The sequence below is a fragment of the Schistocerca serialis genome, chromosome 2, assembly GCF_023864345.2.
Source record: "Schistocerca serialis cubense isolate TAMUIC-IGC-003099 chromosome 2, iqSchSeri2.2, whole genome shotgun sequence".
Classification (NCBI taxonomy): Eukaryota; Metazoa; Arthropoda; class Insecta; order Orthoptera; family Acrididae; genus Schistocerca; species Schistocerca serialis.
In genome coordinates, this window is record NC_064639.1 from 912,732,745 (window position 1) to 912,749,074 (window position 16,330).

At 47.0% G+C, this 16,330-nt stretch overlaps 1 pseudogene; it reads left to right on the forward strand.

The window, feature by feature from the left end:
* Nucleotides 1-1,813: 1,813 nt before the first annotated feature.
* On the forward strand, nucleotides 1,814-1,931 carry LOC126458994 (5S ribosomal RNA; annotated as a pseudogene).
* Nucleotides 1,932-16,330: the final 14,399 nt, after the last annotated feature.

The following is a 16,330-nucleotide window of genomic DNA, read 5'->3' on the forward strand; positions in this document are numbered from 1 at the left end:
TCTCCTCTACAGATAACAGTTTAAAAAGAAATCTTGTACAGTCAGTAGAGATTGCCAGCGATTGGTTTTCTAATTCAGGTATTTACAAACTAACCTGTAATAACTGCCCCTCATACTATATTGGTCAAACAGGCAGAGCTGTGAAAACACGATATAAAGAACATCTATTAGGTAAAAAAGGAGCGAATATTCACAACTCTACTTTTGCTGAACACCTCTTGATAGCCGGCCATACGCCCAAACAGTTAGAAGACACGGTTATCCTACACAGACAAGTCAAAGGACGGAGACTAGATCTGTGGGAAGAGTTCTTTATTTTTAAACATCTAGAGCTCAAAGACGGTAATATACTGAACGATCAGTTGAACCTTGCCTGTAGACCATTTTTTGAAGTCTTTAAACCCGTACTGTTTAATGTATAACATTAATGTTGGTAACCTCAGTAGTCTATTTCCTCAGGAAGCTATAATGCACTTTCAAATCTTTAAGCTCACTACCTTTTATGTAATGTGGTTTTCTCACGATGTATGGCTGCCACTACATCGGCCCTCATGTAATTTTCTCTTATTCTAAAACCTTGGCTCCATGAGAATGTATATTAACTGGATTGTTGACCAGGTTTCGTAATTGGTGTCGTAAGAGCCATTACTGATTATTCTTAAAGTTTTGATTTATATGCGTTCTATGTGCTTCACTAATATGGTAATATAATTTTTATATTCTGGCTGCATATGCCACTGCATGTAACTTACGGCGTAAGCGCCACCTGCCTTTTTGATGTATGTATCTACGTTATTTTTCCTAAGACTCCCACAATGTCATAACGGGAGTGTTAAATGCTTTCCATTTAATTATTGTCACTCTATCTAAGGACGCAATTAACATTGATATTTTACATGTTGCTTCAGTACGCCAATCGGCACATAGCTCGCGACCTCAGCGCCACCTGCCCTGGCTGCAGTGCTACCACGCTGGCCGATTTTACTCAGTCGCTTATGCGCTCTCCAACTTCCATGTACTTATTTTATTTGTCTGACAAAATCTATTCTCAGGGCTATATTTTATTTGGACTAATGGAGCTATGCAGATGTTTGTAAAAACGACAATGACATATCACTCCATGTTAATGTAATACTGTAAGTACCAGGAATCCTCATATTTTGTAATACAAGATTCTCCTAATATATGTTAAACTCTATTCTTGACTTATGTTTCATACCTTTTAATATAAATTACGATGTTCATTGTCCTCAGGCCGCCTTCTGAAGATAGATTTAAATCTATCGAAACCTAGGTAAAGGTTACTTTATCCTTTGCAACTGGTCGGCTGTTTTTAATCTTATATACTCTAATCTGAATACCAACCAGCGAACACCACTCACTCAAGTTTTTAAACTTTGTTTTTAATATATATGTGTGTGTGTTTTGGGATCAATCTTAGTGGAGGCATCGGAGTGGAGCCCGGGGTCTAGGTTAGGTTGGAAGGCAACAGTCTGTTGTGAGTTGGCGAACATACATACACAATCTCATGGTTGAAAGCCATCTGGACGTACATGCCCGTAATACTAGGCACTGAAGAAACGCTGCAGGACACAAAACAACGCAGAATACTGAACTAAAAGCTCGCGAATTGGGCTGTGCCCAAGGAAACGCTTGATGGTCTTATTCCAACAACACGTGACAAACTGATGAGGCAGTGAAGGTTCTTACTACTGCCGACCAAGACGCGATGACTGACGCCATTGCACATGCAACACTAAAACAAGACTCGACGGCCTTGCCCCAGAAAATGATGGGCCTTCTCAATGAAGAGGGCAACGGCCTTGCCGCACTGGATACAGCGGTTCCCGTGAGATCACCGAAGTTAAGCACTGTCGGGCGTGGTTGGCACTTGGACGGGTGACCATCCGGGCTGCCATGCGCTGTTGCCATTTTTCGGGGTGCACTCAGCCTTGTGACGCCAATTGAGGAGCTACTCGACCGAATAGTAGCGGCTTCGGTCAAGAATACCATCATAACGACCGGGAGAGCGGTGTGCTGACCCCACGCCCCTCCTATCCGCATCCTCCTCTGAGGATGACACGGCGGTCGGGTGGTCCCGGTAGGCCACTCGTCGCCTGACGACAGTGTTTCTCAATGAAGAACTGCCTTAGGAGATACTATCAGCATACCGGGTGCCTGTTCTGTGAACTGAACGTCAACCGACTCGAGGGTATAGTACAGGAGAAAATACAAACATTTCGAAACGAGCAATGGTTAGCAGAAACTATCAGGGCTGGATACCAGCCGTCCTTGCGTGTGGAAGCTTGCCAGACACTTCGCCAGGGAGAAACATTACATTCCCATTCTACAAGGACCAGACAGCCCAACTTACGCCGCGATGGAGAAGGCAGAGCTTATGTTACAACACTTGCAGCGTCTTTCGTGCCGTATCTGGCTCCTTCAGATCCAGTATTCACATTAGAAACGGACCAGGGTGTTAAATGACTTAGCCCACCCATGGGCAACGAAATCAGATGTACTAGCACAAACGAAGTTACTTGGGCTATCAAGCATACCAGTGCTGTGAAAGCCCATGGGCTTGACGGTTTTCATATCCGTGTCCTCCAGAAGTTCACAGATAGAGCCGTAGAATACCTGGCACACACAACGAATGCCATCTTAAAACATGAACACTTCCCTGCCTTTTGGAAGGCGGCCAATGTCCTGATGTTCAGGAAACCAGGGAAAGACTACTCCCTCCCACATAATTACAGACCCATCAGTCTGCTGTCTCGCTCAGCAAGATTGTTGAGGGGGTAATACTACAATGCATCACTAGGCACTGCATTACCAAAGACCCCTAAGATCGGAACAATTCGGCTTAAGAATCACCACTCAGCAACGCAACTCCTCCGTTTAGTCGAACATTTAACATATGGCTATAACATGAAGGAAGCCACAGGGGCCTTGTTCCTATACATCGAAAAAGCTTCCGACTGTCTCTGGCACAACGACCTTGTACACAGACTACGCGAAGCTGGTTTACTGGTCGGACTTACGTCTCACACTTATGTCACGAACAAATGAACAGATGTTTTAACACTGACGTGCAAGGCAAACAACTCAGTTAACGAGAATTTCGCTCTCATTGAAGTACATGGCAGAAATAGCGAGTCTTCAAGGTATTGTGAAACGAAACCTGTCGTCCAAGACAGTGTGCCACGAAGATCGCAGATCGCAGATTCGCAACCGGGAGGGGGCGGGGTGGGGGGGGGGGGAAGGGGGAATTCACAGGCTGAGTAAGGCCTTAGTGTTTTAGTGTGCGAGTGAGGCGGAAGAGAACCTACGTCATAGGGAAACCCCGTAGAAGCTGTCGGTGGCCATGGGGACAGTGTTAAACACGACGGACCTACTATCGGCCATCAAGGTATACATCCATGGAAACTAATTCCGTGGTAATTCATAAATTTTCATGGTGATCCCAATAATATTTGAATTTTGGTCATATCTATAATAGTTTAGTTAATTTCAATTTAACAGTAAATCATAGTTTTGTAACAAAGACCTGAAGGCTAAAGTCTGAATGCTTTGGTCGATCTTAACGATCGACATTTCATATAGAAGCGCATCATTAAAATGACAAATGTAAATATCATGTCTGTAACTTTGTTTAAAAGATATAACATCAGTACTTTCAGTTAAGATCAGATCTTTTCCTCCACACCAAAGTCACTGAACGATGACAGCGTGAAATATTGAATCATTAGGTAACAATGTTCGTTGTAACGTTTAGTGCATAATAGTTACTATCGTTCGTTATTTCTTTAATAAACAGCACATTGGTGTAAGGCTACTGGCCGTGGCATTCAACGCTAAGAAGGAAATTGTATTGGTTTTATGTAAAAGAATGTGTAGTGCATATTATTGTTACTTTATTTAGAGTGTGAAAGCGGTCAAGCCTAAGTTATTTATATATGTTTAAGTGTAAAATAATGTAGAATAAACTGTAGCCAATCAGATGGACGGCTTCAGGAAAGGGAACTGCTCTAGTCAGTTGAGCGAGGGTATTCGCCGCACGGTAAACGTGCGGGAGACGGGCAGACGCGAAAGCAGACATTTCTGGTCTGGAAATTAAAGGGTACAGTTCGGATTAAGACGCGGAAGTGTACAATCGATGTTTCGGCAGCTAGGAAGTGAAAGGAGTTAAATTTCGCGTAGTGTGGCATCGCGGGACTTGGTCTCTGAGCGGTGAGCAGCCGCGCGCCTGGTGTGAACTAACTTTTTGCGTAGTTAACGAGGTGGAGTATTTGACTTATTTCGCGATGAGACTGAATGATCGAACTGTGTCAAATGGATTATTACTGTTATATGTTATATTAAGTTTCTATGTTTCATAGAATTTCGCAAACTTGCCGTCAGCCAGACAATGTAACGAAAGGGTCAGAAGTGTCAGATTTAGGGCGTGTAAAGCGACATGTGCGGTTCAACCCCTAGACCAGTTTGAGCCAAGACATTTCGACGAAGAGGAACCGCATGTGAGCCCGAACATATTTGGAATTTTAGCTCGCACAATCGACAACACAGTATACAAGCTGGAGTACCCCAGGGAAAGATCCTGGGGCCCCATCTTGTTCAGCCTGTATATTAATGACTTTTCAGCAACACAAAACACATTAGACGTCTAAGCGGATGATACAGCCATCCTTGCTCAAGACTAGAAAATGGAACGTAAATTCACGAATACAGACGGCAGTCAGAACAGCCGAGTCTTGGCTGGAACGATGGTGTATTGAAGTAAACGTCGACAAGTGCGAAGCAGTTCTGTTCACACAGACCGAAGCAACTGCACAAAGATCAACACTCTACAGGTAACACTAAATGCACTCCCAATACGTTTCAGAGAGAGATCAGTGTCTGTACGTACGTGTGTACGTATTAAATTCCCTGCTGTAGCCTGTTGGTCGGCTTTAATAGCAGCTGGCATATCCAGGTAGTCTTGGTGATTTGCAGGGGCTTGTTCAAGTTTTCGCTTGTGGTTGTGTGTTAGTTCGCCATACATGGTTATGCTCTAGCTAGTAGAGTCTTTGCCCACTTCTGCTTCCACCTATGGTTGTGGTCAGTTCCCCAGAGTAAGGATGAAAGGATTGTTAGTGTCTCGAGTTCCTGTATAGTCGCGTGGAGTGTTTTTTTTAAATACTTCGTTGAGGGTTTCAAGGTGCTATTTATTGTGAAGACATACGGTGTGTGTGGGCGCAGCGTGGAGCATTGCTAATGATGCGTAGCACTTTGTTCTGTATGATGTGCAGGAGGCGCAGGCGTTCAGTATACTTTAACTTTTGAGCATTGGTTAGGTGTCTGAGCCCCGCGTGCGCTCTGTTAGCAACGCAATGCAAATGGCGGCAGCTCCATGAGCCGCAACTCGCAGCGGCAATCTGATCGATGACGGCTTCCTTAACCCGCCGAGGAAGTGCAAACGAAGCAGCATACGTTGCCAACACCCCAAGGGCTCGAAACCAGCAATCGATACGTCATAGTGGACGCGACTACGGCTCCGGACGATGGCATGACGTCACAGCTGCAACAACCTCCACGACTGTCACAGAAAAACCCGCCTATCGTGATGCAGTATCACATACAAGGAACTGTATGACTGGCTAAAGGAAAACATGAAGCAGCCGTTTTCGGCAAAGCAGGCCAGAGGAAACAAATTAAAACTGTCCCCTCCATTGAAGACTACGTGGAACTTTGAGGAGCTAGGGGTATACCCATGTATACCTTCCCAGCTATTCAATCACCCACACTGAAGGTGGCCCTGAGAGGCGTCGTCGCTTCCCTCAAAAATGAAGTAAAAGAAGAATGGCAACGGATGGGCTACACTGCACACGTCAGACTTCCACCCGCCGAGGAAGTGCAAACTAAGCAGAAATCTGGACTACGAGTAGTCGTCCTTCCTGACTCCCTGGACAGCAGAAAAATCCTTCAGATCCACAGGCTCTTCACTCTGGAAGTCTCTGCAGAAATATTGAGAAAACAGCGCGAAATCACGCAGTGTTTCTGCTGTCAAAGCAGCTCCTTCAGAGTGAGGATCAGTAAAGCCACCTTGACGTTACGACCTGTCACCACAGGGGTTCGTTCTGCACCATGGACTGGGTGTCAAATGTGGCGTACCCCACGACAGACGGCAGTGCCCGGTCCCTAAGGAGCCACCTGTGCATTGTGGGCTTTGCAGGGGGGTAACCACCCTGCAAATTACAAGATGTGCTCGAAGCATAAAGATGCGAGTTGGTGGATGAGAGGCCTTGCCACCACTCACTTCCAGGGAAACAGAAGACACTGTTTTAAGAGGCACCCCAGCCAGCCGGCGTTATGCTGAAGAGCAGCAGTACGGAAAGCCACCTCTGATGGAGCGACGAATTGCAAACATGCAGCAACAACAGCAATGGCCTGCACCTTGGGCACAGCAAGGTGCTACAAGGATGTCTCGTGACAATCCTGATCAGTCTACCTTCCCACCACTACATTGTAGTGGACCTGCAGCATCAGCCGCACCACGATGACCTGCAGCATCAGCCGCACCATGATGACCTGCAGCATCAGCCGCACCACGATGACCTGCAGCATCAGCCGCACCACGATGACCTGCAGCATCAGATGTCACCATCCTACGCCAAAATAGTGCAGCTCGTGACAGGGAGATGTCAGATGAGTAGGGCCATACAAGCCCTGCCATCAACCTTGGCAGCAACAGTCGGAGCCGCGATTCTGAATGTGCTTCGACCTACTGTCAATCCGAAACTCAACACAATGGCCAGAGCCCGTAGAATTGAAGATCTCTGCATGGCTACCTACAATACCAACAGCATCTTCCACGACCTTATGGAAGTAAGACAATTCCTGACTGACGAAAATGTTGACATATACCTCATTTCCGAGACTTTGGGCCAAGACTGAGCTAATATTGCCAACTACTGCTGCTACAGTACAGATCGGTTAACAGTGGGTTGTGGAACAGCAATCTACATCAAGCTATCAATCAAGCACTACCCTGGGCCGGTACCAGCCATGGGAACAATTGAAGCCACAGCTGTGGCAGTGTAAACATCCGCGGGACTAGTGACTTGTTGCGGTGTACCGACCTCTGAAATCAGTATTAAACCAAGCGGATGCGATAGCTCTACTTCAGATGAGAGGAGAACTCCTTGTAGCTCGAGACATGAACGCAAAACATGCCGCCTGGAATTCGCCAACTACCACCTACAGTGGACAGCACTACCTGCAAGCCCTAGAGCAGGCTGCTGGCTTTGCATGTGGCCCGAATGAACCCACTTGCTATCGACCACATGGAAACCTGGACATTAAGATAGCCATCACCAAGGGGCTCAACCAGTACTTGACAGCTGAAGTGAGGCATGCCCTCAACTCCAATCACTTTGCGGTCATCTTTTGCCTTGCTGCAGAAGCAACTCATCAACCACCATAGTTGAACTTCTGACGAACAAACTGGAATCAGTACAAGGACTCCATCAATCAGGAATTACCACCTCAACCGGATGCTGACGATGTTGAAGCTGCGTTGGCAACTCTTGATGAAGCCCTTAACACAGCAATCTCCACCTCGAGACCGCTGACCAGAAGCCAACAGACAGCATGACCAGGAGTACTGCAAGACATACGGGACATGATCAGAGAGCGAAACAGGCTCTTCAAGGATTGGTGACTGACAAGGGAGCAGGCCCGGAAGAGACGCATCAACCTGCTACAACGAATCATCAAGGCTGCCATTATTGACTTCAAGAATTGACAGTGGACAAACTGCAGGAGTTTACGCCTGACCCAGAAGCATGGGATGCAGTTAGATTTTTCACGAAGCGGAAGGCAACGATTCCTCCCCTTGAAACGCTTACTGGTATCGTCTACAAGCCTGGCGACAAAGTGAACACCATTGTGGACGTTTTTCAAAACACCTTTGTACCAGTTGAGGACCCAATTGATGAAAACCATGTGCACTGGATTGAGGACATAGTTGAGGATTATCTGTGCACCTGCTAGGGAAGGAGACATACCACCAGTCACTCCAGAAGAAGTCTGGCTGCATATGTGCCTTAAACAATCAAGAAGCACTGAGGCTTGACAACATCAATGGGAAGATGCTGAAAGAACTCTTGCCTCAGCCCTTCATCTACATCGCCGCTCTATGATCATCCCGAGACTGAAGACTTATGTAACTGCCTGGAAACAAGCTATAGTTGTGCCAGTCCCGAAGCCAGGAAAATCTAGGAAGGACCCTTTGAGCTATCGACCGATCAGCCTCCTTTCCCATCTCAGCAAGGTGTTGGAGAGGCTCCTACTGCAGCACATTTAGACTTGTGCATCATCATATGCCGCCAGATGAACAATTTAGTTTTCGCAGCCAACGTTCAACCACCCAACAACTTCTGCAGGTGGTGGAATAGAATGCAAGCCTTCAACAAACGGGAATACTGAGGGGCCATCTTTTTGGATTTATCTCTTGCTTTTGATAGCGTCTGGCACACAGGACTAATCTGGAAGCTGCAACCTCTAAGATTTCCAAGGCCTTATGTCATCCTGCTTGAATGATATCTACAAGGTCGCTCCTTCAGAGTGAGGATCAGTAAAGCCACCTTGACGTTACGACCTGTCACCACAGGGGTTCGTTCTTGGGCTGGCCCTGTACTCCTTATACGTAGCAGACCTCCCCCGGACACCACGTGTGGAACTGGCCTTATACATGGATGACACAGCTGTCTACACCCAGAGCAGATGGGGCCTTAATCATGCACCACTGACTACGAGATGCATGCCGCAACATTGAGAACTGGTCCCACAAGTGGAGACTCAAATTTAACGCACAGAAGAGCCAAGCCGTTATATTTACATGGGAGTGACCCACCTTGGTGCCAGCGCTCCAGCTGTTTGGAGAGGAGATGGAATGGAAACCCACGGCTACCTACCTGGGAGTCATAATGGATGCGATACATGGCAAAAACAGATCACTGCAGTTTGCAGGAAAGTTGATCAGCGCTTGGGGGCTCTCTACCCCCCCCCCCCCCCCCCCTCAATGAGCACTCGACACTAGTGAAAATGAACTGTGTATCTCCCGCCTGTTCATCCAGCCCATCATTGAGTACGCCTGCACGGTATGGGGAAATGCTGCTACCAAGCATCTGTCAAGACTACAAGCACGGCAAAACAAGACACTACGAAGAATTATGCACGTCCACTCGCAGTTCCTGATAACATTTCTTCGGAAGACTTTAGTAAGACTTTGGCCGACATTTGATCAATGTTCGTCAATGTTGAGCAGAGCAACTGGGATGAGGTGGTACCTTTCGTGACGTTTGCCTACAACACCGCCAAACTAGACACCACACGATTTACGCCATTTTTTCTGGTGCATGGGCGTGAAGCGACTACGACGATGAAAACCGTTACATCCTAATGACGTGGACGACGACTACATCGGCCAGGTGTTGACCAGAGCTGAGGAAGCTCGGCAGTTAGCTTGGCTCCTCACGCTGCAGGCTCAAGAAAATGATCGCCGAAGGTGTGACGCGAGACACCGTCCTGTTTTCCAGCCTAGTGACCTCGTCTGGATATTCGCTCCTGCTCGGATGGTCAGTCTCTCTGGGAAGCTCCTCTGGTGCTACTTTGGACCATGTAAGGTTGTAAGACAGTTGTCTGATGATACTTATGAAGTTGATTTCGACCCCGACACAAGACGACGAAATATCAGAGATACGGTCCACGTCCTTCGAATGAAGCCCTATAAGGATCCTACAACCCAGGGTAAATTCGAAGCAGCAGCGACAGAAAAATGGAAAGGTGACGAAGAGCGTAGCAGCAAAATAAGTTCTAAGATCACCGCCAGGTCGATCAGTCATCGAGAGTGAGTATGCAGGACCGATGACTCGTTCCCTGATTAAGGACGTAACACCAAGACGCTGTTCACTTCAAGGAGGGAGAATGTCGCAGAAGAATCTGAGTAGCACCGTTAGTTATGAAACTAAACTGTTGCATGTTGGGTCGGGTGTTCAAAACTCACCTAGACTGTACAATTTGAACCTCTGCATTTGGTTCGAGTACCATATAGAAGTATCCATAAATGTCAAGAATCATTGTACTGGAATGTGCTGTTGCTGTATATATACTGTATGTGTTCCGGCCCAAGGCAGTTTGCTCCGCGTTCTTATGTTCAAGTGCTGAATAAACCATCGTTAAGAGAAGTTTGTGTTCGTCAATGTAATTACACCTTCTTCTACGTGTCAATATTAACCATTACATTCAGACAGAATGGTAGCAAAATTCAGCGGGAAAATTTTATTTACGCAGTCGGGACTCTAGTATCTTATGCCACATGTGCTGAGTCGTTCTCATCTATTCGTTATTCTAACTTCAACGCTGACCTGGAATTGGAAATTCTGGTTTAATTTTTTGGCGTTTGGTGATTACTGTACTAATAATTTCGTCCTTGTTCACAGATTCATCGTTCACCTCTAGTGCGGATTCCTCATGTTACTGGTGGTTGCTCACGCGATCTAGGATTTTGCCGAACCGGATATCTTTGAGGGATGGCTTTGCCATTTCAATCATGCGCTTGTCAATGACACATTGCCCTGTGATGTTGCCACAGGACGACAAAATTGGAGCTCTGGGAAAGGTATGCACCCTTAGATATTCCTATTTATGTTCAAATTTAGTCTCATGTTTTTGAAAGGTTTCCGATCTGTCCAGGAGAGCAGAAGTTGCGGTCGTGCAGCGCTCCAAACTAGGGCAATAACGTTCGATGGAGATGCAGCCTCACAATGTCCTTGGTGAAGAGCTGAAACGCCCGAGGATGTGTGCTGTGACGATGGCAGTGGCGAATGTCTTCCCGTTGCTCACTGGACTGCGGACTGTGTTTTCGACTGCGAAAAGTGTATTAATCAGGGCCTGAAGGAAGTGAGTGAGTGGTTCCTTTATGCTGTTGTCTGCACCTTTTCGTGCCTATTATGCTTTCCTCTGCCACTCAAAACGCTGCGTGATTTCAACGCTGCGCGTCGCTGTTCTGACCACGCTTTGCGGCCATTACACAGGAAAGTATTATCGACCTACAAGGACATACACCCACTGCAGAAACTTCGGATTAAATAAGGAAGTTTGGTCAGCTTCACACAGCTGCGACATCCTATCCATACGGCAAGAACCAAAAGCATCCTGTGATGTGCCAGCTCGGCACTGGTGAGGGAACACATTCACATCACACAGTCTGCACTCGACAAATTGGACGCATTTTACACACATGCCACCAGAAACTGGCATCTACACTCTCGCCTTTCACAAGGGAATGTGTAGATGGAAATACCTTCGCGACCAGTGAACAGTGTAAGCGGAAGGCCACACGAAACAAAAGTTCCAACGACTGCGAGAGGAACAACTGCAGGAGGCTGACATTGTGGATTCGAGGGTCATTGTCAACCTGACCAGCAAGGAACTGGATGAAACGACAACGTCCATGCTAGCCAAAGGATTTAACTTTGCACTGGTTCTGAGCACATTACAAAAACTAGAGATTATCAGCATCAAAGAAGCCATGCGTGGATTGCCGTCTGAAGCCATTGAAGAGGTGAGAAAGGAGACCTGCAAAATCCTACAGAGCGAGAATGCCTAAAAGCAACATCTCGGCGGCGGAACGCAGGGCGATACGCAACGTCAGAGGACAAAGGGCACATGATGGTGCTGGTAATAGTGGCCGACTACTGGGACAAGTTTAATTCGCTGCTACAGAACCAGGCCTGCAAAAAAGTGGCCAAGGACCCTACAATAGCTGCGACAAAGAAAGACCATAGGTTTTAAACAATTCAGGTCTGGACCAGGACCTGGTAAAAAGTGTTTATCCCAGAGCTCCGGTAACACCATAGAAGGCCTCCCCAATAGGGAGGTACCACTATGCCCTGTAGTAGACACGATCGGTTCTACCTACGGTATAGCAAAACACCTGGCACAACTACTCAAGCCTCTCGTGGGTACATGTCCCCATTACATCAAGAATTCCACGGAGTTTATTAAGACACTCAAGGAGTGGTGTCTTGACGGAGATGATATTATCGTCAGCTTTGACGTTACACCCTGTTCACGAGGGTACCACTAAAGACTTCTTGAAACTAGTGGAGAGTCATTTCAACGAAGACACAGTGGAATTATTCCACCATGCACTCACGACCAATTATTTCCAGTGTGGGGGCATGTTTTACCAACAGGGAGATGGAGCCGCTATGGTATCCCACTGGCATCATGTATCGCCCATCTGTACATCTAAAACTCCGAGGATATTGCATTGCAAAACATCACATCTTCAACACAAGGTCTTATCGGTACGTGGACGATACTTTCGCGGTCTGGCCGAAGAACAAAAAGTTCACAATGGAATTGGAAGAAAATGGGTGCCTACCCTTCCTCGACATCCTACCACAGAAGAAGACTGACGGCACACCTGACACCGTCTACCGAAAGAAAACACACACAGACCTGTATTTCAACGCAAATAGCTACCATCACCTAGCACAACGGAAATCCGTTCTCACTACACTTGTCCACAGAGCTCATGACATATGCATCAAGGACAGTTTATGTACAGAGATTCAGCAGCTGAAGTAAACTTTCCAGAAAAATGGCTACACGTAAACAGACTAGACGTGCTCCCAAGAAGAGGAAGAAGGACCTTCAGGAAGAAGATGACAAAGGTCTTGTGTTCCTCCTGTACTGGAGAAGAAAAAGAATCACAGAACAGTGTTTCTACAGCATTTTCTATGCAAGTGGAAAATATATTTGACAGATGCAGCATTACATCACAAAACCCATCTCTGAACATGGGAGGAGCGTCTGCCTCTGAAAAAAAGAAAAATCCGTGGTGGCAGAGCACAGCCTCAGTGAGGAACACACGTTTCAATTTGAAGAAACCAAGATACTGTAGAGTGAAAGGTTTCAGGGACTATTATTAAACAGGCAGTGCAGATACGAGTCAGTGATACACTGGTCAACTGGGATAGCGGCTTCAAACTCAGCACCGCTTGGAACGCAACATTATGAAGAGTAAGACAAGAGTGCACCGATGGAGGCAAATCTTTGGTGGCGGATAGTATAAACAGGCCACACAGACGAGACGCCAGGACCCAGCGCCCGTGGCTTCCACCGGTCCAGTGAGTAGAACCCACCCTGAACAGGTTTCAGGCGATGGCTGATGAGCCAGAGACAACATGTACTAACGACACAAAAGCACGACACACACTACCTGCCCCAATCGTCGCCGAGTTTCCCCATAACTGAAGAACTATGACATAATAAAAGGGCTATTAAAGGCAACAATTTTGAAGCTAAGCCAGCGGGAGGAGACAAAATTAAAATCACACTAAACACTAATGAGCACAACATCAAGGACCTGCTCACAGTAAGACCATATGCCACTACACGTTCCCCACAGCAAAAACCAGAAAGTCATTATGGAGCTTCCAAGACTGCTGTCCCCCAGACAATCAAAACGGACTTCCTGCCCAGGGGTACGTTGTCGAAGCCGTCGAACAGATGGGCAAACACGGGGCAGAAAGGAAGTGGCCATTGTGTCAGGTTACTCTGCCTGATATACCCCGAAACGAAAGTAAAATCAAGAAGGTTATGGCCGTCCCTGTCACCACACAGCCCCTGCGCTGCATGAACAAGACAGTGCAGTGCTTCAGGTGTCAGGCGTTGAACCACATAGCCACGTACTTTAATATGGCGATGGACTGCAGGAAGTGCGCTAAGCTCCACTACAGCAGAAAATGTGTGATCAAACTCATGGACCCGCTAATAAGGTGCGAGCTGTGTGGCAGAAGCCACACAGTGGGTTACCAAGGTTGCGAGGTCCACAAATGACGCATCAGGCAAAGAGCGCAAAGAAACACACACACACACACACACACACACACACACACACACACACACACACACACACACGGATAAGACTTCGGTAAAACTAAGACCAGATACACCAACAGCAACATACGCTGAAGGGGTTCTCCTTCAAGAAGCCGTGAAAACATAGCCCTTTCACCACAACACCAGACAGACCCAAGAACGGGGAAGACAACGACTCGGCCACCCAGAACAGAGTAATCTCTAGGGAAACCCCAAACAAAAGCAGCAGGAATTCAGGGAGACCCAGAAGCTTTACACAGATCCCCATTGCCCTGCAGCCGCTTCCCCTGCAAGCTCATCAGTAGCAGCAAAACCCCATCATGGATGGACAATCAAATATCCAAGGCCTGAGAAAGTGCACCTTTAACAGACGGCATTGTTAATTAAGTGGTTGAATTCAGGGAATTCATGAAGGCGTTCTCAAACGACATATGCATGATGGCAGAAAACCACCTCAAGCCGGGAATGAAAGTGACAGTTCCCAATTACAATAGTTACCGTGCAGACAGACCAGCCCAAGACGGAGGAGTTACCACATGCATAAAAAGAGGGATCCCTCAACCAGGTATACATACCAGCTACCAATGAAACTGGAGCAGTGGCAGTAGAAGTAACCACTAACTGGACCACTAACAGTATTTGCAATATACCGACACCTAAATGACGAGATCAATGAGGGAGAGAGCAGCTTTAGGACAAACTGAGGGCAAACTCCTAATGGATGCGACTTCAGTGCCAAGCACGGGCGCGCGACTCGCGTTTCGCGTGGGAACGTCGGCAGCAACAGCAGCAAGAAGTAGTTTGGGTTGGCCAGCCGTTTGTGTTCTGCGAGCGGAGTGTCCCGGGTTTGTACCCCACTGCTGTCTACCGTCCGACGCTGCAGTCCTCGGTAAGTACGGAACTTCTTGTTCTTCGTCCTCTACAGCGTAGTTGCTACAAAATATCTACTGCATATGGACAGGCTACGAATGAGCGAAGTAGTGATGCCGATACCAAATTTTTTTATCACTTAATTACTTGCCAAAAGTAGTTTTACTTGCGTATTCAGAAAAATGTGGAAAGTCAGCTGCGTCAATATAGTCTTAATAGTAGTTCAATGTAGGAACGTTTTCTTGTAACAAATGCTAATTCCATACTTCTGATTATTTAAACAGTAACTGCTGATGGAACGTTAAACATCGTAGTTGTGTTCTGTAGACAAATGTGGTACAATTTTTCATGCGTATAACACTCAAGGTAACTCGCAACAGTGATATACCCCAGGTGTAAAGAGTGGCCCGTGATTGGCTCTAGCGTCGGAGAAAGGACGTGAAAAATTTTGAAAAATAGATTTTTCAGAAATATGTTCACTTTGTAACGGACGTCCTCCTGAAGAGTTTGGTAAATGAAACATGTTCGAGGAAAGTAAAAAAGGAATTTTAAAAAAGAGTACTGCTAGTGTTGTGACTGCCGTCTGCTTCACGTCTCCTATGTAGCAAGCTACGTAAATTTAAGTATTAACTGTTTCTTACTTGTCACTTTTTCCTGTGTTTTTGCTTTTAGGAAGCTTTAATTTTCGAGTACTAGTAATAGTGTTCCATAGACTTCGTGTTTTTTAATACAGTCCAGAGACAGTGCTATTTTCATTGTTTCCAACAAGAAGTCTCTAGTAATCAGAAGTAGGCTTGTGGAAGTAGTCTAGTTAAAAGTTGATTTACTCGCTACAGTAAATTGTTGATTTACTAGGATGGCTGTGTGACTGCTGTGTATAGACGCAGGAGGAGCTGACCATTGTTCACGAACAGCTGAACATGCTGATGGCCACGGTCAGTCTGTCTTCAGGCTGCTGCCTCTGAGTGTAGCGGCAGTGGGGAGTCTGGTGCGTTGCATTGTACACCCCAGGTGTGACATGCTTCACCCACTGTCCCCGCTGTCGAGACATCTTCGCGGATACCGGGCGCGGTTGGGCCGCCCGCTCCCCAAGGGAAATGGCGGGTTCAACGACGTTCGCGTCGCACGAGGCGGAGGGTCAATGTGGAGGCTGGCCGTGTGGCATCGCCCGCTCTGCCTGTGGTCATGTGACCGCTCCTTCAGCAAGGTCCGAGCAGGCACACGGGGGGAGGGGAGAGGGGTTTATTAGTTATCGGGAGCTCCAACGTTAGGCGGATGATTGAGCCCCTTAGGGAAATAGCGGAAAGGTCGGTGAAGAAGGCCAGTGATCACTCTGCTTGCCAGGGGTCTCATCCGATATGGGAAGGAGGCTCTGCTGGCGGCGATAGAGAGCACTGGGTGCACCCGACTGCAAATTGTTGCTCATGTCGGCACCAATGACTCCTGCCGTCGGGGCTCAGAGGTCATCCTCAGTTCATACAGACGGTTGGCGGAGTTGGTGAAGGCGGAAAGCCTCGCTTGTGGGGTG